Genomic DNA, 25,757 nt, shown 5'->3' on the forward strand with positions numbered 1-25,757 from the left:
AACAAGCGATCCAGAAAACCATGCTAGGTAATCTAGCTGTGCGTCACCCGCTCTTCACAGAAACCAATGCACTTTAGTGTTTGCGCACTCTGACTATTAAACATTTTGTAATGCCCATCTGTTTGTCAATTCAGACGCTGCAAAGCGCCATTTATTCCATTTCTTACTTTGATCCATCAGCTTGCTAATTTTGTCCTTTTTTGTAATCTGCCGCAGCGACGCACCTCCACTAACGTATTAGCAACGACCTGTGTCTGGACTGACAGGAGCCACTCTACCTCAAGAACTAAGAAGAGGCACGTTCCCATTTTAATCAGCCTCTTCCAATTCTTCAAGCTTTTCCGGTTTAAAGAGCGGATCCACTGTTGAGCTAGTCCGTTTCAACAGCGTCACAGTCAATCAGTAAAACAGAGAAAACAGGTTCGGCTTGTGATTAGCAGTAACCCGGATGAGATCACAACGACTGGTCATCAATTTAGAATGTGCTTACAGGCCACGTAGTCCTGTGAAGGCGTAATGAGATTCAGTGATACATCCATTAACTCTATGTTCCACGCTCCTCTGAGTCTTAGATCCTTCATATGTGCAAACAGGCTGCCACAGTTATTTAATATTTCCCTGTTATACATCCAATAATTGTCCAGTTTGTCACAGTGCTTAAAGTTAGCTGGAGAGTGGAAGGCAAATTCACATGTATGCAGATTTTAATTTCTTCCAGTAGTCCTAAAAATGTCTTCATGCGCCTTCAAAGTACCGAGTGACACACATACAAACTTCTTCTAACAGAAGGAAGGTATGAACAACAGCACCTCCCTGAGGACTTCTGTGTACAGCCAGCTTTACTAATTCATTCCAACTTTGCTAGACAAACATTTAATTTCCCCAGCATTCATCAGATGAGTCTCCAGTTCTCCAGACAGCGCATCAGCTGTCATAACGCTGAAGATCTCGCAGCCTAAAATTAGCAGCAGCTCCGATTACTCCACAGCGAGAAGGCTTCCTAACCCACTGGGAAACCTGCTGTCACTGATTTGTCAATAGCAAAAAATAAACAGTGAGGGACAAAATCAGACGCAGTAACACTGACAGGTAGGGCTTTTTAAAGCGCTGTGAAAGCGTGTGATCGTGATGACCATTTCATCGCACTCTGTCACAACACCGCCCTGCATCTGTTGACTGCTTAGCGACCCGTGCTAGGAGACATCAATCTACCCGTCGGCATGCTTTGAACACTTGAGCCCCATCTGCCTCTGGCTCTGCTGCATCTTGCCCGGGAGGGCTGGCATTGAGCAATGATTTTATGGGTTCTGCATGCATTTGATAAGGACACACACACACACACACACACAGAAACACCAATAAAAAATGTATGATTTCTTGCAAACAAAAGTATATAACAAGTTCCCATAAATGGATGAACAGTATATGGCAGAAACACTCAATCGTATCTTGTGGAGCTGTGGTCAGTCAAAGAAAATCTATTTGTAAAATGATACTGTACAATGCTTCAACCAAAAATCTGCTTAACTGAATCGACAGCAGAGCACTGACTGCATTCTACCTGCTCTCCTGCTTTACCTCAATGAATTATAGATAAACATAAAAACCCAGCATATTAAATCATTTTAACCTAGTTATTTTACACTAAAGCAACACCAATGGACAGCTGACCTTCTGCCCATGTTTGTAAGATTTCCAAAAACAGAACTACGGTAACCGGTGATCCCAACACAAGATGAAGATGGCTAACAGGCCCCATTACATGCTTTTCTGTTTTTAAGGGGAGAGAAGGCTTCACATCCAGCTCGGTCTGGGTCTAGCTGCTGCTACTGGCAAATTCCAGAACTGGAGAAGATGCTAAATGCCAAAGACACTGAAATATGTGCCAACTCTGATATATTTACTCCCAAAGCCTCAGGCCTGAAGCACAAAAGTTGGCCAGCCATTTTCAGAGGATATACTGTTTTGTTTGTTGAAGTGAGATATAGCTGACGCTTGACTCTTTGGCCTTTTTGGGGTTTTTTCCTCAGAAAAAAAATGTTATGCAGACAGTCTTATTTAACATGTCCCTCTTTTCCAATAATCTGTGGTTCTGAGAAACAGCCCATGTATGGACAGGTAAAACAAATGATTTTAACCGGAGAGTATCAAAGGCGGACACAGCTTCCGGGTCTACAAAGGGAAGCCAACACAAAGTGCTTTCAACCTGCATTCTTTCCAATGGCAGGCAAGGTGTGACTTTTCTGGTTGTGTTGAAGTCTACACAACCACAAAACAGTGCTTGGCCCCTTTTGCCTTTGACCTCAGTACACTTCCCTTTGTCCACTTTGCAAAGCTAACAATGAACAGAACTTTCCATTTGATCAATTATGGTCATTCTAAGAGGCAGAAAGAATGATTATTCTGGACATGCTCATTTGCTCAGGATTTGAGATTAACAAGCTTTTATCCAATAAGTTTGTTCAGTTAGGGTGTTTTGACACCTATAGTTCGTTTACTGTGGTCCGAATCACTTGATGAGTTTGTTAACTTGTAGCTTCTTCCTGTGGTTTGGTTTGTTTTCACACAGAGAAAAATCCAAGCAAACAAAAATGCATGACTACAAACCACATGAGAATGAGTCCCCTCATTGGACAGATGGAGTTTGTTTGGAACCATACCGAGACCACCTCCTCCAAAGGATCTTGGTGGATCCACCTTTTGCTCTGTCTCAGACCAGCTTCAGCCACCCCCAAGACCGTATACTGGGTAAATGGTCATGGATCCAACCCAGAGTGCTGCTAATGTAACGTTTCCTTCAGAGGTTATACCTCTGGCTGTCCAACCAATCAGAATATGATCATATGTGACTCAACCCGACCAGCAAACCTCGAGATGACAGCGATAACATCTAGAGGCCGACTAATGCCAATTTTTTAAGGGTAAAAGATTCTGATCTTCATATACATATTTATACTTACATTTATACACTCTGCAATGCCAGGTGCTCAGCTGCAATGAGCACCGAGAGCATTGTAACAATGGAGCTAGGATGTACTAATGTCTTTCCCTCTATTTCATTTTTATCTCTCTCTGTGTGTACGTATTGCTCGCTCACACAAATGTCTGCAATTCCTCAACAGACTGCATTAGCACGCCACCTTTATCCCCCTTAAACATCTCGGCGGGTCTTCAAAGTTTCTAGCTGGTTGCCGGCGAGGTAAATAACAACTCCTCTGTGACATCTATTTAGCACAAGGACACATTTCCACATATTTCCCTCTGCCTCCATTTAAATGCTTTCTCCCCACAGAGGAGATGTCCCTATCTGCTATATAGGGCAGGATAGCTGCCTAAACCAAGGAGAGCCTTCCCCTTCTCTGCTGTAGATAAGAACAGAGGTCTTCTTGTCCCTGTTGAATTCTATCATCTAGAAGGCCCTGCTGAGCCGAATGCCCCACAACATCAGCCACAGCATATAAATGCACCCCATTCTTCGTGCTGTGTGTCTGTGTGCATTTATCTGTGTGTGTGTGCGTGTTTGTAGGGGAGCATTTAGGGGAATATGTTCTCATGGCCAAGGCGCTTCCTGGGGTCTTTTGAGAATAAAGGTCAGATGAAAACAGGCTCAATTTAAGTTGCTTGCGAGAATTCCCATGGTTTCCTCCTTCATCTCTATCTTCCAGATAATGCCAAATAAAAAAAGGCACAATGAGCAATTCTCTGCAATCTCAGAGAAGCTCTATTGATTAGAAAATGCTACAAATGCTGCATGTAATCCAGGGGCACAGGAATAAGCTGAGCCTGACCGAATGGCAGCCTCTGTTTCTCTCATCCCACCAGAAGAGCTCTGAGTGCAGGTCCCTCATTAATGGCACAGCGGATGCATCTTCTGTGTGATTATGGAGGAGCTCATCTGCACGAAGTGTGGTTCATTCTCAACAGGTCCACAGCAAATATACATACTTTTTTTTTTTTTAAAGCATGCTGGGGGGAAAAGACTGCAAGTAACACAACATATAATTCATTCCAGGCATGTTTTTTTTAGGGGTGGGGGTCAATGCATCCTCTCACTCAGCTGCTGACACACACTTTAGATATGAATCAAATTCGAAGAATTTTCAGTGAGAATAACCTCAATCAGCATCCACCGTGTAAACCTCAGCCTACCTGTTAACGTGGGATCCACGGGTGCTGGTAGGGCGCCAGATTCCCACTGCTGTTCTCTTCAGATTTCGTCCTTCTCCTTAAACCTTCCGCCAGCTCGCGGGAAAAACAAAGATAAAAATGAAAACAAATAAAAAAAAAAAGAAAGAAAATAGCTCAAATACTTTGGGGAGGGAGGAGAGGGGGGAGGTCCCCCTCGGCAGAGCTCTACCTCGTTCAGTCCAACCGGGCCGGCAGGTGGGACTTCATGGCTGGAGACGATGACAGAGTGGAGACTGAATCCCAAAAATAAAGCTGCCTCTACTGCAATACCCACCACAAACAGCTCGGTTTAGTAGGATTCACCATACGAGCAGCCGAGCTCGGGTTGGTCCCCGCAAGAAATGAATTTCTCTGCTGACAGTCCAGCGTGCCACAGGACCAATGTCTCTTTTTATCGAGGCCTTTAAACTGCAAAATAACCCCGAAATAACCCGGACGTGTCTGCGGGGACTCGGCGGATTTGACAGCCGGAAAGTATCACCTGTGTTGACCAGTGGTCTCAGCTACTCAGGTTTACTCTCTCGGACTGTGTTTTCTTCTTATTTTCCTAGGACATCGACGATAAATCCAAAATAAATCCCAGTAAAGACAGCCAAGACGCTGCCGAGCTTCCGGCTCGGCTCGCTTTAGCTTGTATCAGAAACGGCGGACGCACAAATCGCGGTGCTCCAGCAGTCTTGAAGAGAAGGATGCTGCCTCTGCCGCTGCTGCTGCTGCGAGGATGCCGTGACCGCTCCGGCTGGCCGTCGCGCGCTCGCGCACGTGCGCACCCTCGTAAGGCACGCACGCAGGCAGGCAGCTACGCTCGTCCCCGGCGTGTGACGCGCGCCGCAGTGTCCTCCCTAGCAAGCCGGTCGCCCTGGCAACGCTTTCCTCTGACCTCAATATGGTCGCTTTTTCTATTAAAGCGTGTGGCGTTCAGCGTGCTTTCGTTGACATATTCACTTGCTAGTGACAATAGGTGTTAATCCGCCCTCTTGTATAAAGGGTGTTCCTTCTTCTCTTCAAGGGGACTAAAAAAATAGTGCTGAGGAGTTTCTTTTTTTTTTGTCGGCATCACTCTCCTCCTTTCCTACGCTCGCACCCAGCCCGGCAGAGCTGCATCATCATGACGTCAGAGGACATTAAAGGGATACTATCCCATTTTTTTTACATCCTCTCCTCCATCACTCTGCATCTTTCTTTCCCTCTATCCCTTCACCATTCTCCTAACCTCCACCATTTCCTCATCCATCCACTTCAGTTCATACTGGCAGACTGGCTAGTGCTTACTGCAGAGACATATTTGAGGCGTGAATATCACATTGCCAGGGCCAAATGAGACAATAAACTAATTTTACAGTGAAATCGCGGGAGATAAAAATGATACTCCCGACTTCACCAGCTTGCATGATTATTTATTTTATATTTTACTTTAAGGGATAATAATCATCAAACATCCAGCACGGCTGGGTCCCTGATCTCATCAGTGCAGATGGTAATGGCAGTGTGGTGGCAGCACCTGCTCCTCTGGATGCAACACAGCCACATGCCTGTCTTATTACCGGGTTCGTAACACAGCCAAACATCTGCCTCCGTCACTATTCCACTGCAGAGCCATGTATCCACAGTTGGTGGCTGATGCCTGCCAGGAATTCCCAGCTCGCTGAATAAAACTTTTCTTTTTTTTTTTTTGCTCCATCGTCACCTTCTGCTGTTTGCAGTCACTTTAGTTAAAGTATAGTCTAACAACGGTAACCCCTAGGTACAGCCAGCTGATGCCTGTGCTCCCAGACAGATTTACAGCTTTACATCCGTTCACTATTCACATCCTCATAAACCACAGAGAAACAGGCTGTCTCTCCACCCATGTGGGGAGCTGATCTGTTGTCAGTCAGCCAAAACATCATGTCCACCCGTCTTGCTTTTTACCTTCAGACACCTCAAAAATGCCTGAGAGGAGGCGGAGAGAGAGAGGAGGAGGAAAGGGGGAGAGCGGACACTGTGGGGCTAAAATTTCCACTACTGAGACAAATGGTCTCTGCCGGTCGATGTTCATTCCCCCTTTTGACATCCCAAGGCCAATCTGAGGAGGCAGAGGGCCTGTAAATGCGTGTCTGCATGTACAGCCGTGATTTTGATGTCCTACACTTGATAGACCCTAGCCAGGCATCAGAGGTAATGGCCCACCAGGGAAACCTGATACCTGAGCCTGCATGGACCATCCATGCCTGCACGCAGCTCATTCCTAAAGCCGTGATGCTATTTTGTTAGAGGTCAGTTTTGCGGTTGTTAAGCCCCGGTGGGAGCTGCTGTCCTGAGCAGAATTCATGTGTTTATGTGTGTGTTCCAACATCATTAAAGCCGGTTGTGCTTGATTACTGCAGCTCTCTGCATAACTGACCAGTCAACCGCCCCTTTGATGTGCCCCTGGGGTCCCTGCAGACACACACCTCAGATTCTTTTCTTCTATTGTCTGGATTTTCAAAAGAGAGCTACTTTAAAAGGAAATAGTTGGTGCCCACAAGGGAAAACAATGCATTGAGACTTACAGGGAATACATTGTTACACTGATGTGGAAAAAAAATAAGTACATCCAGTGGGGATTTTTTAACTTTTTCATCATATTTTTTCCATCAAAGTATGAATTCTGCATCTTAAATCTCAAAAAGAAGAGAGCACAGTTATAGAATGGCCTGTTCAAAGCCCAGATTTGAATCCAGCTGAAATGTTGGGGGATTTAAAATGAGTTGTATATGCAAGGAAAGCCATAAATCCTGCATATGAAGGGAATTTGAGTGATTCCAATCTTTTGACATCCAACATCTTAGCCACTCATTTATTTTTACTTGCATGTTTAGGATCAGTGTTAAAATTCTCAGCCTCATATTCTGAGCGTTTCACAGTCAGGCTGATCTCACTATCGTTCTTTATGTTGCCTAAAACTCTACCTAAGCTTTCCAGTGTATCGTAGCCGATTCTGTGGTTCAAAAATCAGGTAAGCTATGGATGCATCAGACTTTTGTATTATGCTTTTTTAATTTGTATTTCTTGCACGTGCAAGAAATATATCTGTATCACCTTTATTTCCAGTGGTCTTGATTTTGAATCCAGTTTTCTTTCTATTTTTGCTTTAAAAATCTGCCTTCAAAATCATTTATGCATGCTGTGTATTGACTTTACAACCTGCTTTGCTTGTTTAGAAGCAGAGGCTAAATTAATAACGGATACGACGCTAACTTAAGAGGCCAAAGTGTACATAGTTTTTTTCCACCAATGCTTTTTTACAGCTATTATCTTTAAATACACAAACAAAGGAAAAGCAAGCTTCTGTTCTTCAAGTACACTACTAAAAAGCTTGCAGTTTTTTCCACCAATAATTTTTTACATCCATTGACGTAAATCAGTTGAAGTAATTTTCTTTGTAGTGTTGTTTAGTACCACCGCAAAACTAACAATTTAGCTTGCACTTGCTACAAAATGTTCCTTTTGCACTACAGACAGTAACGCAAGTGTTTGAGTCCAAAGTGTACTTACTTATTTCACTGAATAATTTCACACACAGTAATAAATCTGTTGAATAAATAAGTGAAAAAAGCTAATTATCCTTATGCTACTGTTGAGGTAGACCACCAAGAACCTAAAAATGTCGTTGGAAAGTGTTACACTTTATTCAAAAACAATACGAGGATGTACGTACATGGCACTGTAAGGCACAGTAACACATGTCCACACCCTGTGGATTTAATATTCCATTAACAGGCAGGAACAACTGCTACATTCTTCAATATCACAATCAAATAATTTGTTTGCTCTGAGGTGTTTGCAATAATATGTCACTGCAATCTCATAAAGCCATTAACCTTTCTGTCTCAGGCACCCAGAGTATTTTCTCTCCGCCTAATTTACTTTCCAGCAACCTGACCCAGTAAGTATACCCACAAATCCCTTCTGTGTTTGCAGACTGAGACGTACGACACTGTCACACACTTTAAAACCGACTGTCCAGGAGAAATACGTTATTGGTCCCTAGTAATTAATTCACAACGACTGTAGTATGCACTCACCTATGTACACATAGTCGGAGGGTATTACTCCTCTGTGGGTAGGGAAGGCCTGCAAAAGTCTGTTCAAATAGCTGGCAACAAACTCAGAGCCAAGAGCTTTTAACTCACAAAGCTGTTTAGGGGAAAAGAGACAGAGCTACTACATGGCTGGACCTTAGCTTGGCAGGAGAAGCAGAGGGACTGCATGGTACAGACACTTTAAATGCACTCATTCTCCTCTTCTTCTCGCAACAGTAATTATCCTTCAGTCATACAGCGCAACAATGAAAGCTCAAAATCTTGCCCCTCTTATCCTCCCTCGGTGGCCTTATTCCATTCTCTGTAGTGTCACCATTACATCTTTAAGGCTGTTAGATATCACACAGTGTCTGCTCTTTACTGCTAAAATTGTCCCAGATAACCTTTGTTGACTTGTGCATTGCTTCACTTTCCTTCTCTTCAGTCTTTATACCTCCGTGTTGGCTGTGAGGCACCTGCCTCAATCAGCTTCCTGCTCTTTACCTCCTGGTGTCATGCTGTGTTTCACACACTCACATTCTCACTTATTACTATAAAGGTTGTTGTTGTTGTTTTTTTACCAGAGAGTTATTTATTGGAAGTGTTGCTCTGCTGCAGATTGCGATGTATGAGTCAAGTATAGCATAGAAAGATAGCTTAAGTATTAGTTAGATCTGTGGAGCACGGTGTCATTGTCCATTCTCAGTATACACTGGAGATAAAAGATGGAGTAGTCGCTGTGAATGGTCTAGCATTGGCTATGGGTGTCAGCTAACGCTAGCTATTTGGTTGCATTCAGGCATTTTAACATGGAAGCTAACAGGGTTTGAAACACTTATGGAGCCAGCCGTAAGTGTTCACGAGACTCATTAAAAGTCTTTGGCACCCAGAGGTTGTGTACTTATTTTCATGAAGAAAAAAGTATTTCCTCTTTGTCACATTACTGATGTGTTACGATCAAGGGTAATAAACGCTACCTGCTAGCCAAAACTAGCACTAGACTAGCATGGTTTTTATATGGGCTACAGAACTTTAAACTGCATGCTGAGGAAGCTTAATTGCAATAAATGTATATTGATAATTTATCACATTGCACAAACACATCTTGGTTGCACATCTTACAACAGTAATCTTTCCTTTTATACCTGAAGTTGGAAGATTTCTGAGTCATGAAATGAAATGATCATGATGTTTATAAGCTAGGGGTTTTTTTTGTTTTTAAGCCTTGAAAAAAATATCAAGCTTGGCTGATTATTTAGCTTATAATATTTAGTGTTTATGTTGTGTTTTTTTTTTAAATAAATAATGGAGCGGTCAAGTCAAGTCAAGTCAAGTTGGCTTTATTGTCACTTCAACCATATACAGTTTAACAGTACACAGTGAGGCGAAACAACGTTCCTCCAGGAACCAAGGTGCTACATGCAACATAAATTTACAACATAAATTAACAGAAAACACTAAACTAGCTAACTAAGAGGCCTAGTTAGCTGTAAGTCCACATTAATAGATGCATGAAACGTTTCGGTCTCTACGAGTTCCTGATAGTAATAACCTGTTTCTTTAGCCACTGCTGTAGGTAGTGTAGAGCAGCTTGTGTCTGGGAGCTCATCACAATGTCACATACATGCATTGTTATCTCTGTGATAATAAAAGTGTTTACTATAGACTCGGGATGTGTTTGGGAGTTGTTTTTCCATGTTAAGGTTGAGAAAGATGCTGGCCTCCTCCCGAAGCTGCTAAATCAATACATTCAAGGTTAAGTGAGATCTAGAGAGGAAATGAATCCAGTATGTTGTACAAGATGTTGTAATAATTGCTAAGAGCATAACTGTCTCTGCAGAGAAACCAATACTTCTACACCACAAACCTCAGAAGGCTTATGACCTGCTGAGGTTTCTGTTGATTTATTTACCTGCTTTCTGTCTTCCCTCCATTTCCCACCCTCACCCAGAAACCCTCTGCCAGCCTCTCCTCTTACCACTAAGTCTCCTTCCCTCCATCCAGCTATCGTCCCTCCCTCCGACCCTGCTTTCTGATATCTCTGCTCCTCAGCAAGCTTTCACCCCCTTGGGGTCGGGGATCGTATCCCTCTTCTCTGATCTGAAGCAGCAGGGAGCCCAGCAGATTAGTTCTGAAGTAGCAAAGCTTGCATTGGTTCCCATCATATGCCGCACCTTCTCTCGCTCTCTGTAGCAGTATCTCAGTGCCACACGCAAACACATGCTATTAGCTGGAGAGGCATCTGTTTTTAATTGTACCCATCTGAGCACTGGCATAGTTTCCACATCCATGAATCGGCCAGAGCTAATTGCAGCACCACATGTCCCTTCGATGCAGGCTGTTGCACTGAGATATAAAGAAAGAGAAGGAGAGAGGCCTGCACAGTGTGACTTTGCATTTTTAATTGACTCCTCCGAACTTAAAACTTTATGGCCTAGTGATCACATATGCACGTGTAGTTTTTATTAACATTAATAGGTTCATATGTTGCAACGGTGAGTGAGAGAGGCTTCTGAGAGAGGAAGTCTGGACGCATGCATTATTCATGGTAAGGAGGTAGTAAACTCACATAATGAACAAGCGAACATGTGCTCGATTGATGCAAGTATTGAGCTTCCCAACACTTTATAGTGCAAATGGACAGCAGCATATGTTCAGCTCATACAGATGGCACACATACGGTATACAGAATGGAATACACCCCTGTAATTAAATAAACCACATGATCTCCAAACCGGACAGTAGAATAATATCTGATAAACTCAAAGTAGAGACCTCACTGCAGAACTCATCACACCTTTATTAAAGCCATTTGCTTTTTCTGTACTTCATATGACCACTTTAATTTTTGGTGACAGACTCAGACCTCTTTAGCCTGGAGGATAACCGGTTTTAAAGTGAAGCCAGTGCAGGTCCTTTACTGGTGCAAAAAGAAAAAGCAGTCCCTTCTTTTTAAAATTGGAAAAATGCTTGTAGAAATTCCCAACTTTAACAATCAAAATGTTTAAAGCCTGGTACAATAAATATGTTGGTTTATATGAATATGTTCCTTCTTCATAACAGCTGTACATGGATGACTTTTTCTAACTCATCTATTTAGATGCCAATGCATGCAGCTGATCCAAGTATAAGAGGCCTCACTCTGGTAGTTAGAGCTTCGTTGTAAAGTCGACCTCTTGAACGTGTTTGTGCCTTCTTAGGAATTCTTTAATGGATTAATGCATCTCTAGCAATACAATTCAAGGTTTCTTTTTGCTTTTTGTTGTTAAAAACAAAGCTGCAGCATGTTTGTGGCTGTACAGATGACACGTTTTAGAGTTTTACCAATGCCGCCATCTTGGATTATTAAGGCACAGTGAGGACTTCCAATTTTCCCAGTTGAAAGTCCAACTTGAGGAGGTTAGGGTCCTGACTGAACTTGAAAATTCCAGCTTCAAATTTATGCACTGTTAACACTAATTAATAGGTTTTTAGGACATGAACTGGACCCATAAGGTTTGTTTGCTAGCATTAACTGTGCACCCATGTATCCTGGCTCCTGCAGTAGTAAATAGCAGTAGTAAAAACACCAAACAAGAAGAACCAAATGAGGAACAAACATTCAAACATATTCAGGAGGGCTTAAGGGCTTCATAATATCACAGACTGTTCAAAAATAAATAAATAAAAAATATGGGTTGCTATGAGGTAGAGCCAGTCCAAGAAGTTTGTGCTTGCTTCTTGCTCTGTTTATATTTCTGCCTTTTTTTTTTTTTTTTTTTTGGAAACTTGTGTGATTCTGGCAGTGTGCTTTGGGTTGTTACCGGGCAGGAATATTCCTCCACTGCGAGGTTTCTGGAGCCATCCTGTCAGCCTGTGTTTTTGCATATTCACAGGCATTTCTGGTGCCATCTATAAATGTCACATCATACATCACACTCATTCCTCTGAGCTTCATTGTGAGGAAAATGCATTTACTACAGCAGTCTTGGCTAGAAGTCCACTCCAACTAGGCCACGCCACATATTGAATAGTTTAACTGATACGTTTTCAGAGTAAGTTTTATCTTGTAGTTCTGTGCTACAGAGGGAGCAAGAGTTTGTTTTATTAATGTATTTTTTTTAATGTCACGCATATATGTTTAATTATACCATGCTCTATAAAGTCCATGAGCTGTCACAAAATTTAGATTTCAGCTAATAATCCCTGTACCTGCTAGGTTTGAAGCACTTGTCCATCTGTTTTCCACAGCAAGACTATCCAAGTAATGCAGTGCTGTCTGTGGCATTTTCAGAGGACAGCCATTGTGGCGCTAATGACTACAACTTCAGCAAGTTGTATGATTCGCAGATGTTGTGCAGTTGGTTGGTTTTTCTATAGAGAGGGTGTTTCTGAATTTAAGATTTAACCTGCTATTAATGTGTCAACCACAAGAGTTTAGCTTTTACTGCAACACCCACGACACATGCAAAGATCCATGAGCACATGGGAGCACATGCACCCACAGGATATAATAGCTGTAAGATTGATAATCCTGCCTGCACATATCTAGAGTGAACAGAAGACAGGGATTATGTGGTTATTTCAGCCACCGATCGAATAGTCATCCAGCAGTTAAATCATCTCAAGTAATCAGCATTGTGTTTTCCAAATGTAATGTTACAGGAGTTTATGAGCACAGCAGTGAGACTCTATAGGGAATCATAGTTTATGGCTTAATAACTAAAAGGAAAACTTAATAAATGTGCGTTTTGGGCCTCAGGCTGGCACACCTCTCACTATAGTGTTTGTCTCTGTTAAAATGCATTGTGTCATACAATATGTGGATTTTCAGGCCATCCATTATTCCAGCTGTTTTTGCCTGCCTTCTCTCACGTAGTGAAGTTCCTGTCAGGTCCTCTTGTTTCCTCTCCTCATCCCAAACAGTGCGTGGTAGATGGCTTCCCCTTACCTCAGCCTGGTTCTGCTGGAGGTTTCCTCCTGTTAAAAGAGTTTTTCCTTCCCACTGTCGCCAAGTGGTTGCTCAAAGAGGGTTGTTTGCTATTTATTATTTTAAGGATCCACCTTACAGTGTATAAAGCACCTTGAGGTGACTCTTGTGATATGGTTGTTGTGAAAGCATCATTAGAATGAACAAGATGTAAAATAATCCTGCTGCCAGTGATTGCACCGATGTCGTCCAATGCAGATTTCACTGGCACTGGATGTCAATGAGTGTTGTCCGGATTGCTGGCCTTTGCAATATACTGGTGTGCCTGTCGAGCAAAACACAGCCTCTTTAGTTCAATACACTGTGCTGTCAGCTTATCTTCCCTTATGTTTTTGAACATTGTGAACTAACAACCCAGAGAAAAACTTGTAGAGCATATTTTCTAAGTATTGTATCAGCTATTACTGTTAGGTGACTTAAACGGGTGGATTTAGTAGCAGAAACACACACGGGCTCGGGATTGCGGTGGATCCGGATTTATTTACAGTACTAGGGGAATATTTACAAGGGATGGGGCTATGTACAGTGACAGGGTAAATGTGCGAGGAGACGGAGCCGAGCGGATGAAACAGAGCCGAGGTATGCGGGAGGATAGGTGGCGCACCGGAGCGACCTTAGGATGAGGGACAAACAGAGTTAGGGGATAGCGTCGAAAGTCAAGATTTAAACTTAGGTGAACGGGGAGAGTTGGAGAGCTTACTTGAAACACAGAAAATACAGGTATGGGCAGTGGTGACAGGCTGGTGCGAGGTAAATCTCTGTCACAGATCCGAGAAGGCCAATACCAAACGAAACAGGCAGGCGAGCAGGCGGCGAGACAGGCTGGTGCAGAGGGAAAGCAGGCAGGAAGACGGATCTTTAAACATACAGCTTAGTAGCGTGGAATCAACAGACTCTTGTGGAAGCGACAATACTCCGACACCAGACGTCCGTCACACAGCTGCATAAATGCTCCCACCAGTAGTGGTTTTTGATATGGGCGACACGGGCGGTTGCCCGGGGCGGCATCGTGGTGGGGGGCGGCATCACGGGCATCGGCAAAAAAAAAAAAAAAAAAAAAAATTGCTAGTACTCATGCTGCCCCGACATCATGCCAGCGCATATTGGGAACGGCATAGGCACCGATCAGTTTTCTATCGCCCATTTGCTGGGAGTAAGGGCGCCCTTCGTTTGCAAGGTGCGCCAGAGGGAGTGTTCGCCCAGGGCGCCAAACAGGCTAGGACCGCCACTGGCTCCCACTGATGAAGTCCGATGCGCCGCAGGTGTCCTGCCTACCTGTGCCGAAAAGGGAAACAAAACCCAGGAACAACAACACACATGCCCACCAGATCCTAATAATTACTGCACAAATCTCATTTTATATGTCACAATGGATGTATATAGCCATATATTTGATGGATTACAAGCATTCCTGTGAAGCTCATACAATTGCTCCTGTCCTGTCCTATGATTGTTCATCCTCACGGTGATCTCACTGTGAGAAACGCATGCTTTCCACCACAGCTTTCATGTAATTTCAGTCAAAGCTGAAATTACATGAAAGTAACCAATGAACTGAAAGTAACCAATGCCTTTATCAATCGTTTTTGCTATTTGGAGCCACTTGCCTGTGTTTCCATTTATTTATTTATTTATTTTAAACTCACTCCATGTCTCGACAGCAAAATTTATGTCCCGCAGTTTCATGACGACTCTTCAGGGATGCTGAGGCCATTCGCCAGTTGCTGAAGCCATTATTAGTAAATGCTGGCTCCAAATGAAACCCAAACCCTTGTTTTAATAAATATAAATAAGCAAAGCAAAATGCTAAACCTCTGTGCACACTGTATTCTAGCACATTTATATTGGTCCAACCAACTTTTATTTAAACTTATGTGCTCATTCTCAAATGGTGATGGGGGAGACTTTTGAGGAACCGGTCATCATGGGCCTTCTTGAGGACGAGCACTAATACCATCAGCAATGCTAGCATCCTCAGTGGGTCCCCTTCTTCATATCCATCATCAGGCTTTGCCTTTCCCAGTTTAGATCCCTAATGCTCCTGACATTTTTGTTAATTGTTGTAAAAGTTCACGCTCACTTTTAAGTTTCCATAACTGAACGTTTATTGATGAAAAAACAAACCCTTATGCACGTTGCTAAAGCTAAGTAGGCTAGCTAAAAATCGCACATTAGCTAACAGGAAGTCAGTGGAAGGACGTAAGTTCAAGGCTGCACCTTATTGCTAATCAGATCTTTTTTTCCCTTTAGTCTAAAACTATTTTTTAATAATGTATCTTTGTTTTTATAAATTATAGTATTCACTGTAAACATTAAAATTATAATAGCACACATGTGCCCCTTGAATTCACAGGTGTAACTAGTTTTTCCAATGATCATAGATTTTCTAACTTGTAAGTCATTCTTTCAAATCTGTATTGTCAATGAAGTTTTTCTGAAGTATTTGACCACATTGTCTAACCCCACTAGCCGTTTGTGGCAGCTATATGCTGACATGCAGTTATGCTTTACAGTTAAGTAACCTACAGCCTCGAGTGAAGTCAGAAACCTACAGGAGCTAACATGCAATTAAAATGTTAAAAGGCATTTTGTTAGCTATGCATAAGCCTTGAAGAAGAAAGTGGACGAGTCTTCGACGGTACTCTGATAGGAGCGTTAATTCCATGACTTTTGTTGGTCCTTTCATGTGACACGTTCTTATGTGTAATATCAGAGATTTTTAAATGGGCTGTTTTGAATTGCAGAACAATAAATGCTCGATTGTCTCTTTGCATTAACCCTTTGATTAACTGATGACCTATCTAGGTTAGGGTTTAGGGATAGGGTTTTAGCTTGGCTCCAGCTCCCTGTCACCCTGAGCTGGAGTTAATTGTGACAGATGGAATTATCTTATCAAAGAGTATGAACTAATTTGCTTTCTTGCTCCTTTTAACAAGTTTTTATTGGTCTTGATCTCATTGTACTCATCACATTAACTTTAAAGAGTCTTGGCAACATTGCTGCACTCACGTCCAGTGGGTCAAGAATTATGAGGTGATTAGCATTTGTGAATCCCCACCACCACTACCACCACCGACTTTGCTGAGACTTTGGAGGTAATAAAAGGCTCATTTCCAAGAGTTTCCAAGCAATTAGCAAAATAATGTCATTCATTTTCCACGAGTGACAGGTAATGTATGACTAACTGACTGCTTGATGTTAATTGATTGCCTTACTGACCCCAACCAAAGCAGAATAAAGGATGCCATTTAATAAAGCAGAACAAAGTGTGAAAATCAACATTTTCTATCATGCACGGGTTTCTAATACAGACCAGCGTGCTCGCATTTCCATGTGTGACTGTACAGACGCCATTATGAATAATAAGCAGAATGAGACGCAGTTTTACCGGTTATTAGGCAGGCTTATCCTGGCCTGACATTTTGCTGAGTGTAATTGTTTTTGATGTATTTAATTCATCCACTGTCTGCCTTCCTTTTGTTTTCTTTTGCAGCTTGCTGCCTCGTGAGCAAAGCATTCAGAAACGGAGAGGCACCATAAGGAGCACAGCTAAATCAACATAATGAAAGCAGAAAGTGGCTCCTCTGGGAAGAGTATCCAGGTGATAGGCATCTCAACGACTCTATCACGAGCTATATCATTGTTCCAGATGGATGACGTTGAGCTTAAAGCAATAGTTTCCTTGCGATGTGTAAAACACTTAAAGTTTCCAGTGTTATTAGATTAGGTGATTAGATACTTTAATGGTCCCTGTGGGGGAAACTGGCTCTAGATAAGAATTAAACAGAAAGCACTAAAGATAATACTACATGCAATTTGTAAAAACGAGCACCTGAGTGAGTGTCTCACTCATTAGGAAAGGTGTTAATATAAGGAAATAAGGGCTAAGATAAGGGGAAAGAGCTAAAAGGAGCCAAAGTTTAAATCAGTGTATTTTTTATAAAACTGGTCGTGGTGACAAGGCTATGGAGAATTAACGTCCCGCTTTACTGTTTTAATCAATTCTATAATACCTTTTAATCTCTTTCAGTTCATTACTTGTGATTAAAGTCTTGCAATTTTACGGTTTTGTTCACTCCTGTTATTCTACTTTGTTTCCACATAAAGACTCATTTCCAGGAGCACCAGCAAATGAAAACTTTAATAAACCCACTTGTATCAACTGTCTTACACTAAGTGATACACAAGTGTAAGACCCAACACCAGACGCATTTTCTGGAGCTGGAGAAGACCAAATTAGAGTTGATAGAAGAGGCACAACTGGACGTACTGATGTCAGTATCCATGCATCCAGTTCCAGTTGTTAATCAGTTACAGCTACTCTGGCGTTAACGAAATTAACACCAGGTGCACTAGACAGGCAACGATGAAACAATCCCCAAAACGGCTTTACAGATGGAGGCCACTGACATTCCTCCACCCCCATCACCTTTTCTGACTCTAAGTCACAGGGTCAGTGTCACTACTGCTCTAATGAGGCCATATCTGGTCCTTCCATAGGTAGTCCAAATACTCCAGGATGGCACATCAATATGCGCCATTGCCAGAAGGTTTGCTGTGTCTCCCAGCACAGCCTCAAGAGGATGGAGGAGATTCCAGGAAACAGATAGTTATTCTAGGAGAGCTTGACGATGCCATAGAAAGTCCAAAATCCATCAGCAGGACTGGTATCTGCTCCTTTGTGCAGGGAGAGGATGAGCAGTGGAAACACCTACAATAGGACCTCCAGCAGTCCACTGTGTGACTGTCTCTGACCAAACAATCACAAACAGACTTCATGAGGGTGGCCTGAGAACCTGACATCCTCTAGTGGTCTTTGTGCTCAATGCCCGGCTTCATTGGCATTTGTCATAGAATATCAGAATTGGCAGGTCCAGCACTGTTGCCCTGTGCTTTTCACAGATGAGAGCAGGATCAGCCTGAGCACATGTGACCACGTGAAAGGGTCTGGGGAAGCCGTGCAGAACGCTGTGCTGCCTGTAACATCGTTTGGCAAGACCAGTTTGGTGGTGGGTCAGTGGTGGTCTGGGGAGGTGCACCCTTGGAGGGACCTCTACAGGATAAGCAATGGCACCCTGACTTTTATTCCTAACACATTACCCAGTCCATATCAGTATAGAGATCCAGTGTGATTTTTCTTATTGAGTATTTTCAAAATGTTTTTTTTTTATTTTTGAGCAATGTATATGTATACAAATCTTTTTGCGTCCGTCTTGGCAAAAGTTAGTTATGACTTGCAATTATAGACAGCAGCAGTAAAAAATATTGTCATTGTGAAAGCTGAATACAGATTAAGTTTACAGTTACGGCTGAATGTTTTTACTGTCGTTAGGGACATGAAAACAAGGAACCAAATGCATTATTTCTCCAGAGTAAAACATGAATGTACGGGGATACTTTTACACGGTGAGACTATATATATATATACATATATATATACACACACATAGCAGAGCAGCATTAAAAGTAAACAGCATAAAGTGGAGTTGGTTCACTCCTACATGAAGCCATTTCATTGCACTAATGTTGCCATGACACTTTCTCTTCGTGAAAGTATGAATCTCTTTGGTTCATTTTCCTGCTCACCATCTCCTGCGTCTCTCCAGGTACATGACTAATGAGGCCAGGATTTAAAAAGTCGCAAAGCCTTTGCAGAGATTTACTGTTCTATTCCTTGTTGCTCCCTTTTCTTTCAAACATAAAGGGATTGGTTGTAGAAACCCTGCTACTTCTTACATTCTTCACAGCTGATTCTAGCTGTCCACCGGGCACTGGACAGCGAGGCTTAAAATCCGGCTCTAACTCTATCTCCATGTGAGATGCCTCGAAAAAAAAAAGAAGCCAAGACCCTTCTCCTGGTGTTAATTAACTCCTCTGATGGCATTCATGCTGGAGGGGGTTGCTGATTACCACTTTTGCCAACATTTGCCTAGTTAGAATATTTAAAGATTCATAATGTTGAACTTATGCGTGTGGGCATCCGTTCCTCCCCTATTTCACTCTGCTGTGAATTTAGCTCCTGGCAAATATGCGTCCATCAGAGCCGTGGCACGGAAATTCTAATGGTGTTGCAGAAAAACAAGCATTCAGAAGGGGACTCATTAGAAGTGCGAAAACAGACTGATGGAGCCAGAAGATGGGAGGAATAAGCAAGGTAAGGTGAATGAGATGGATGGCCTGAGTCACAACGGCACCGAGGGCGATGTTGCCATTTAAACCCCGCTCACATGCACACAGGTAATTCAGCAAGGAATGGTAATGATAAGGAGAGTGGCAACAGTCAACAGCGGGACATGCTATCTTTTCATGTGCCAACTCTTGTAAATCAGCGCAGTTCCAGCAAAAAGGGTGGAAAAAAATGAGAAAAGGAAAAATGCCAGGCAAACTAGCACCACGGCACAGTGCAGAGGATAAGAAAGAGTCAGCTTTAGGATTTAAGGCACAAACATTTAGCTTTATTAGAGTCATAGGTGATCATACTTAGTCTAGAGATCTGAGTGATAAGTTATCAGGTAGCACTAAGCTTCATTAACAAGCTGCATCCATAAACTACAAGAAACACAGAGATATACATGTGACTGATTAGTAAAATAATAGAATTTCACTCACAAAAACTGAAACACAGTGAGACTGGGAATTTTAACACGAGTTTGGGGTCCATAGAGACCAAGTAAAGCGCTATACAAATACAGGCCATTCACCATTTTACCATTTGTGGGGATCAGCTAACTTTTGTTGGCTTAATTTTTCAGCCCCAGAGTTAGAAGTCTGACTGAGACACATCTGGAAACAAACCAGACACTGATGTGGCTGTGTCTTTGGGTGAGGATCTGGACGACCTACAGCAGGAGTAAGTGAAGAACGCTTCAGTGGGTTTGGAGGAACAATTTCACGAGGACAGGAAGACTTTTCCACAAGGAACTAGAGGAGTGGGGCATGTTCTCTTGTAGGCTCTCTGGAGAAGGAGGTTCTGTGTGAACTGTCATCATTATTGCATCTGGAGACCAATATGGTGCTCTACATGGATGTTGGGCTGGAAATACTGTAACGGAGGAATTTTAGACACAAGAGTCCATGCGTCAGGACTGTGATGCCAAGATGAATAGTGTGTGTGTGTGTGTGTGTGCCTTCCCGAGTGGCTGGATTGCCACTGATGACTGAATCAGATGATCTGTATCCTTGCTCAAACATGATTTGGTTTGAAAGTAATAATCATTTTGTTCATAATTACTCGTTGTATACAAAGTCGGTAGTTTTGACATTGTAATGTTTTAGAAAAAAACCATTCAGCAGCGGTGCTGCTGGGAAAGTGAAGACAAAGTCATTAAAACACAGACGATAAAGTGCTCAAAGCAGCAGATTGTATTTTCACTGTGGCTCAAAGGGAAGACAGTGCTTGTCTAATGAACAGGCTACCACTTGGTTCCAGACTAAAACATATTAGTAAAAAAGGCTAAAGCACAGCAACTTTTGTGAAATCTCTTACTCTTGTTTGAAATCTCGACACGTCCCATAAAACACAAAAGAAACACTAAAAAAGGAAAATATTTCATTCCCAGCTCCATATTTTTAATTCATGGACTTACTGACATAGCTTTGCATGAATGACAGCTGAAAATAAACCTTATATAACTGATACTGGGCCTTGGTGCAGACCTTACTGTAAGGTCACTCTCCTTTCAAAGCAAATATCTTCTGATTGGATTTATTATGGATATTCCCTCTCAGTGACAGATGATGCAAAAGGAGGAAAACTGTTTGAAACAGAGATTATTTGCACAACTCATTATCTAAAACATGCAGAGCATTCACCAGCAAAATACCATATATAATATGACAGCAAAGAAAAGTATAATAGGTCTCCTTTAGTTTAAGTAAAGGAATGACCTGCTGCACAAATATCATAAAGTTTAACAGTGAAATATAAGAAGCAAGGGTTGTTTTATAGTCCTATTCTACTTTATATATTAATGTGCTGGTACTATGCCATTACAATGCCACATATTAATACACACCAGTTAATTAGGTACTGCGAGGACTTGGTTGGACCCCCTTTGCCTCCAGAACTGCCTTAATTCTTCATGGCATGGATTTAATAACGTGCTGGAAAAACATTAGTGTCCAAAGTGTGAAAATATCTCTCACACCATTACACAACCACCATCACGAACATGTGCTGTTTTTGCAGCAGAAAGACTCAACAGACCCACCAATTATTTTCCTGTCTTTTATTTTCCAATTTTTGAGAAAGGTTTTCCAGTTCTCACAGGAGTGGCATTGGTGTGGTCTTCTGCTGCTGTAGCCCATCTGCAAGATTTGACATGTTGTGCATTTGGACATGCTTTTCTGCAAACCGTTGGTGTAACAAAAAGTTATTTGAATTACTCTTGCTTTCCTATCAGCTTGGTCTGGCCATTCAAGGCAGTTTGGTCCAGAGAACTGCTGCTCACTGGATTTTTCCCTCATACCATCACACCACCAGCAGTTTGAACCACTGACACAAAATAGAATGGATGTTTTTATGCTGTCTGCGCCAATTTCTGACACTTCCATCTGAATATCACAGCGGTAATCATGACTTAATAGACCAGGAAACATTTCTCCAATCTCCTATTGTCCAAATTTGATGAGCCCATGTGAACCGTAGCCTCAGTTTCCTGTTCTTAGCTGAAAGGAGTAGCACCCGGTGTGGTCCTCTGCTGGTGAAGCCCATCTCCTTGAAGATCTAGTGTATTGTGCATCACGAGTTCTGATACAATCATTGTAACAAGTGGTTACTTGAGTTACTGTTGCCTTCCTATCCATGACCATTTTCCTTTGATTATCAAGGTACTTGAGACCTGCCAATCACTGGATACTTTCTCTTTTCTGGACTATTCTCTATAAACCCCAGAGATGGCTGTGTGGGGAAATCCCAGTAGATCAGGAGTTTTTGAAATACTCAGGCCAAACCATCTTGATCGTGTCTACAGGACTAAATGTTACTGCCACATGACTAAGTCAACAAATGAAGTTCGCAGTAAATAACAGGCCACCGAGTGCACTGTGTGGGTCACGTTTTCCTAATGAAACTCTGTTCTCCCTTAGAGCCCAGGATTATGTGATAACCAGGAGGGCTGGTGCCGAACGTGATTAAACACAACTTGATTTGACAAGAGAGTAAATGAAAGTATTCAGTTTGGATTCTATTATGCGCTCATTGCAGGGGCAGAAAACGCATTTATTCCCCACAATGAAACCAATTTTGCCTCACTGGAACCAAGTTTCTCCAGCTAGGATATGTTTTTGGCCTAATTGCTGCCAGTGGCTAAGTCCTATCCATTTGCATCGATCTCCTTTGAAGAGAGATGCAGATGAGCTTAACGAGTGTGCTAATTATACTGGCTCAGTGTGGGGAGCCTGCTGTAACCGCATCTTTGTGTGTGGATATGAGCGTGCACGTGTGTGTGCTTATATTTCAGATTTTATGGTTGTGCATGCCTGCATGTTTTTGTATGTACAATTGTGTGGATACCTGCAGGGGACAAACAACCTGACATTAAGCACAGAGTGACTTAATATCACAGCAGCGTGAATGTGCTTTGATTGCATTGTTTCGAGCGGCATATAGTTGTCGGTTGTACGATCAACTACAGACCGAAAATGGAACTATTTTGTTTAAAACACCCACAACAACAATTATTTTCAGTGCTGATATGAAGATAGAGACAAATATCGTGCACGTTTGTGCGTGTACCTGAGGCTATTTTGATCCAGGGTATGTGCGTGTGTCACTCTGCCAGCCAGTGTAACAGCAACGACTGGTGTTGTCTCCCCTAGCAAACAATAGCCTGGACACACAGACAAAATGTCATTCGACAGGCCCGACTCTTCTCCCTCCCTCTCTCTTCTATCCTTCGCCTCTCTTTCTTTCTCTCTCCCACCATCTTTCCCCTTCGCTAAAAGCTATGTAATGACATGGATGAGCGACAGAGCTGGAGCATGAAAAGCTGTGACACCGGGGCACAATACGCACATTTGTGACTAAACATCTCAAAGACATGAAAGCACCCCAACGGATAGATAATTGGACGTGGTTGTGGCTTCTCAAAGCAAGCTGAAGACAGTGATGGGCTGTAGCCGTCAAAACACATCAAGGTTAATGGAGAATTTCAAAAATCTTTGGTTCTTTTTGAAAATCCGGAGGAAAAAGAGAGAGAGGGAGAGAACACCGCCCAACAGGCAAAGCTTTTGGCACAAGAATGAGGACAAGGACCAGCCGTGCTGTTTTTGATTTCTTCATGTGAGGCTCCATTTGTGTGAAAATGAAGTGTACATGCTTGCTGTCTATGCTGATTGAACACACCGCAAAACACATGTCTGGTTTGTTGAACAGGATTTCAGTTTTACACAGCTATTCTGACAGATAGATTATTCATGTTTTACTGGATAAAACATTTGTTTTTGCTCATGCAGTCCTGCTTCTGGCCTTTTTTCAAGCTTCCTCCCATTTGACTGTATTCTTCAGTTTTGTCCTAATATCTTATTTTTCCTGGTTTTGTCCAGAAATAAATACTTGTAATGTTTTGGAGCTTGGCTTACATCGCTATGAAACTCTGTGAATAGTACTACTACATCTTAGAGAGTAAATAGCAAGCGTTTGCAGACAGGTCAGCATCTTCTAATAGACAATGGCAATCCTTTAGCAACCAAAACAATCACAAGGAAGTTTTTCAACTTGCACCTGCCAACAACTTCCAGTAACCATTGTACACCCAGTTGTAGAATGCACATTTGAACTTTGTGACTGATGGTTACCAGGAAGTCTGGTCATGACTAGGCTCATGGCCTGCGTGAATAGGGATGGGTATTGTTTAGGTTTTATCCGATACCGGTGCCAAACCAGTACTTTTGAAACGGTGCGGTGCTTAAAGAATGGAGAACACAAACTTTGTCCAAAAACCTCTCATGTTTAGCTGGTTTTTTTTTTTTTTGTAAAAAGATAACAATGCTAGCCTTTTCTGCAGCTATAGGGCATATATGGTATCATTCTTGGCTGGAAGCAGTACTTAAACAATGGAAAAAACACAAACTTTGTCCAAAAACCTCTCATCCGGCCATGTTGACCCAATGTGGATAGCGAGCGGGTAAATGGTAAAATGGCCTGTATTGGTATAGCGCTTTACACATCCACTGGCGCCACCGGGCCCTCTGACTACCACCAGTAGGCAACGGGTGAAGCGCCTCGCCCAAGGACACAACGACCGAGACTGTCCAAGCCAGGGCTTGAACCGGCAACCCTCCGATTACAAGGCAAACTCCCAACTCTTGAGCCACGACCCACATGGAACTTTATATTTTAATGTTTTCCCATATTACTTTTGCTTTTGCTATGAGAAAAAATCAGAGTGCAAAAGTGAGTAAATTGATAACACTTCCAACAGTGTAACAAAGCAAAGTCTTCATTTCTGAAAGCGTCACTCAGAGTGTAGCTTATATCTTGAAATAATGGCGTCTTTGGGGTCTTGCTGAGGCACTTCCATCTGTCTTGTTACCTGCAGAAGAAAAACAAAGTGGAATCCTTATTTGTTTGTTGATGAGACAGCCTGTTCCCACTTTGTTTGTCTTACACTTAAATTCTTTTGAGAACAAAGATGCATCACCAACAGACGTACCTAACTATACAGCTAACAAGGAAATTGGATTTACAAAACAACCCAAGGCAGTACTTTAAGTTGGAGGGAAAATGAAATTTCTGCTGTATATACACTGTTTTTTCTTTCCAAACGAGCTCCATGTAACCCCAGAAAAACTTTGTTAATATAATTCTTATTGTTATCTGTTGTTTGTGTTTTGTTTTACTTGCAAACATCGTCCAAAAGAGTAATGAGACAAACATAAGACTGTCCAGTACCAGTACATATACAGGCATATGTGCATGCTTCAGCTAGTTGGCTAAATGCTCCCATTTGGCTTCCACTATATAAAAAAGCAATTGTTAGACTCATGTTAGCTGGCAATTTAGCAAACTAGCCAATTAACATTTTGAAAAGATGACTTTGGTTCTGATAAAATTAGCAAGTGAGATATAGTTAGCCAATTTAATTGATTTCAGTTTGATTCATACATTGCTACATCAACAGTCACCTGAAGGTGATATTGTAAGGTAAAAGCCTACAGTGCTAAAAAGAAAACCCCAATAATCAGACAGTCTCGTAATGGTAAATGGATGAGTTTTTATGGAGCGCTTTCCTACTCTACTTGAGCATTCAAAGCACTTTATACAAGATGTTTTCTATCTAACATTCACACTCTGACGGATGCATCGCAGAACAACTCAGGGTTCAGTATTTTGCCCAAGAATACTCTGGCATGCAGACTGGAGCAGCATCAAACCACCAGCCTTCAGATTAGTAGATGACCAGGGGCCTGTTCTTCGTACCGCGCTAAGTGAGTTAGCTGGATGAGATTGTTGACGATTTCGCGTGATCCTGGATCGTTCGGTTCCCCGAAGCCCATCCGGGACTTGCTGTCATAGCAACAGAGCCGTAAGCGTAAACCTGCTGGGGAGCAGGTTT

This window comes from Diplotaxodon limnothrissa, linkage group LG3, assembly GCF_057381915.1.
Source record: "Diplotaxodon limnothrissa isolate DT_005_m linkage group LG3, D_limnothrissa_male_GT1.1, whole genome shotgun sequence".
Lineage (NCBI taxonomy): Eukaryota > Metazoa > Chordata > Actinopteri > Cichliformes > Cichlidae > Diplotaxodon > Diplotaxodon limnothrissa.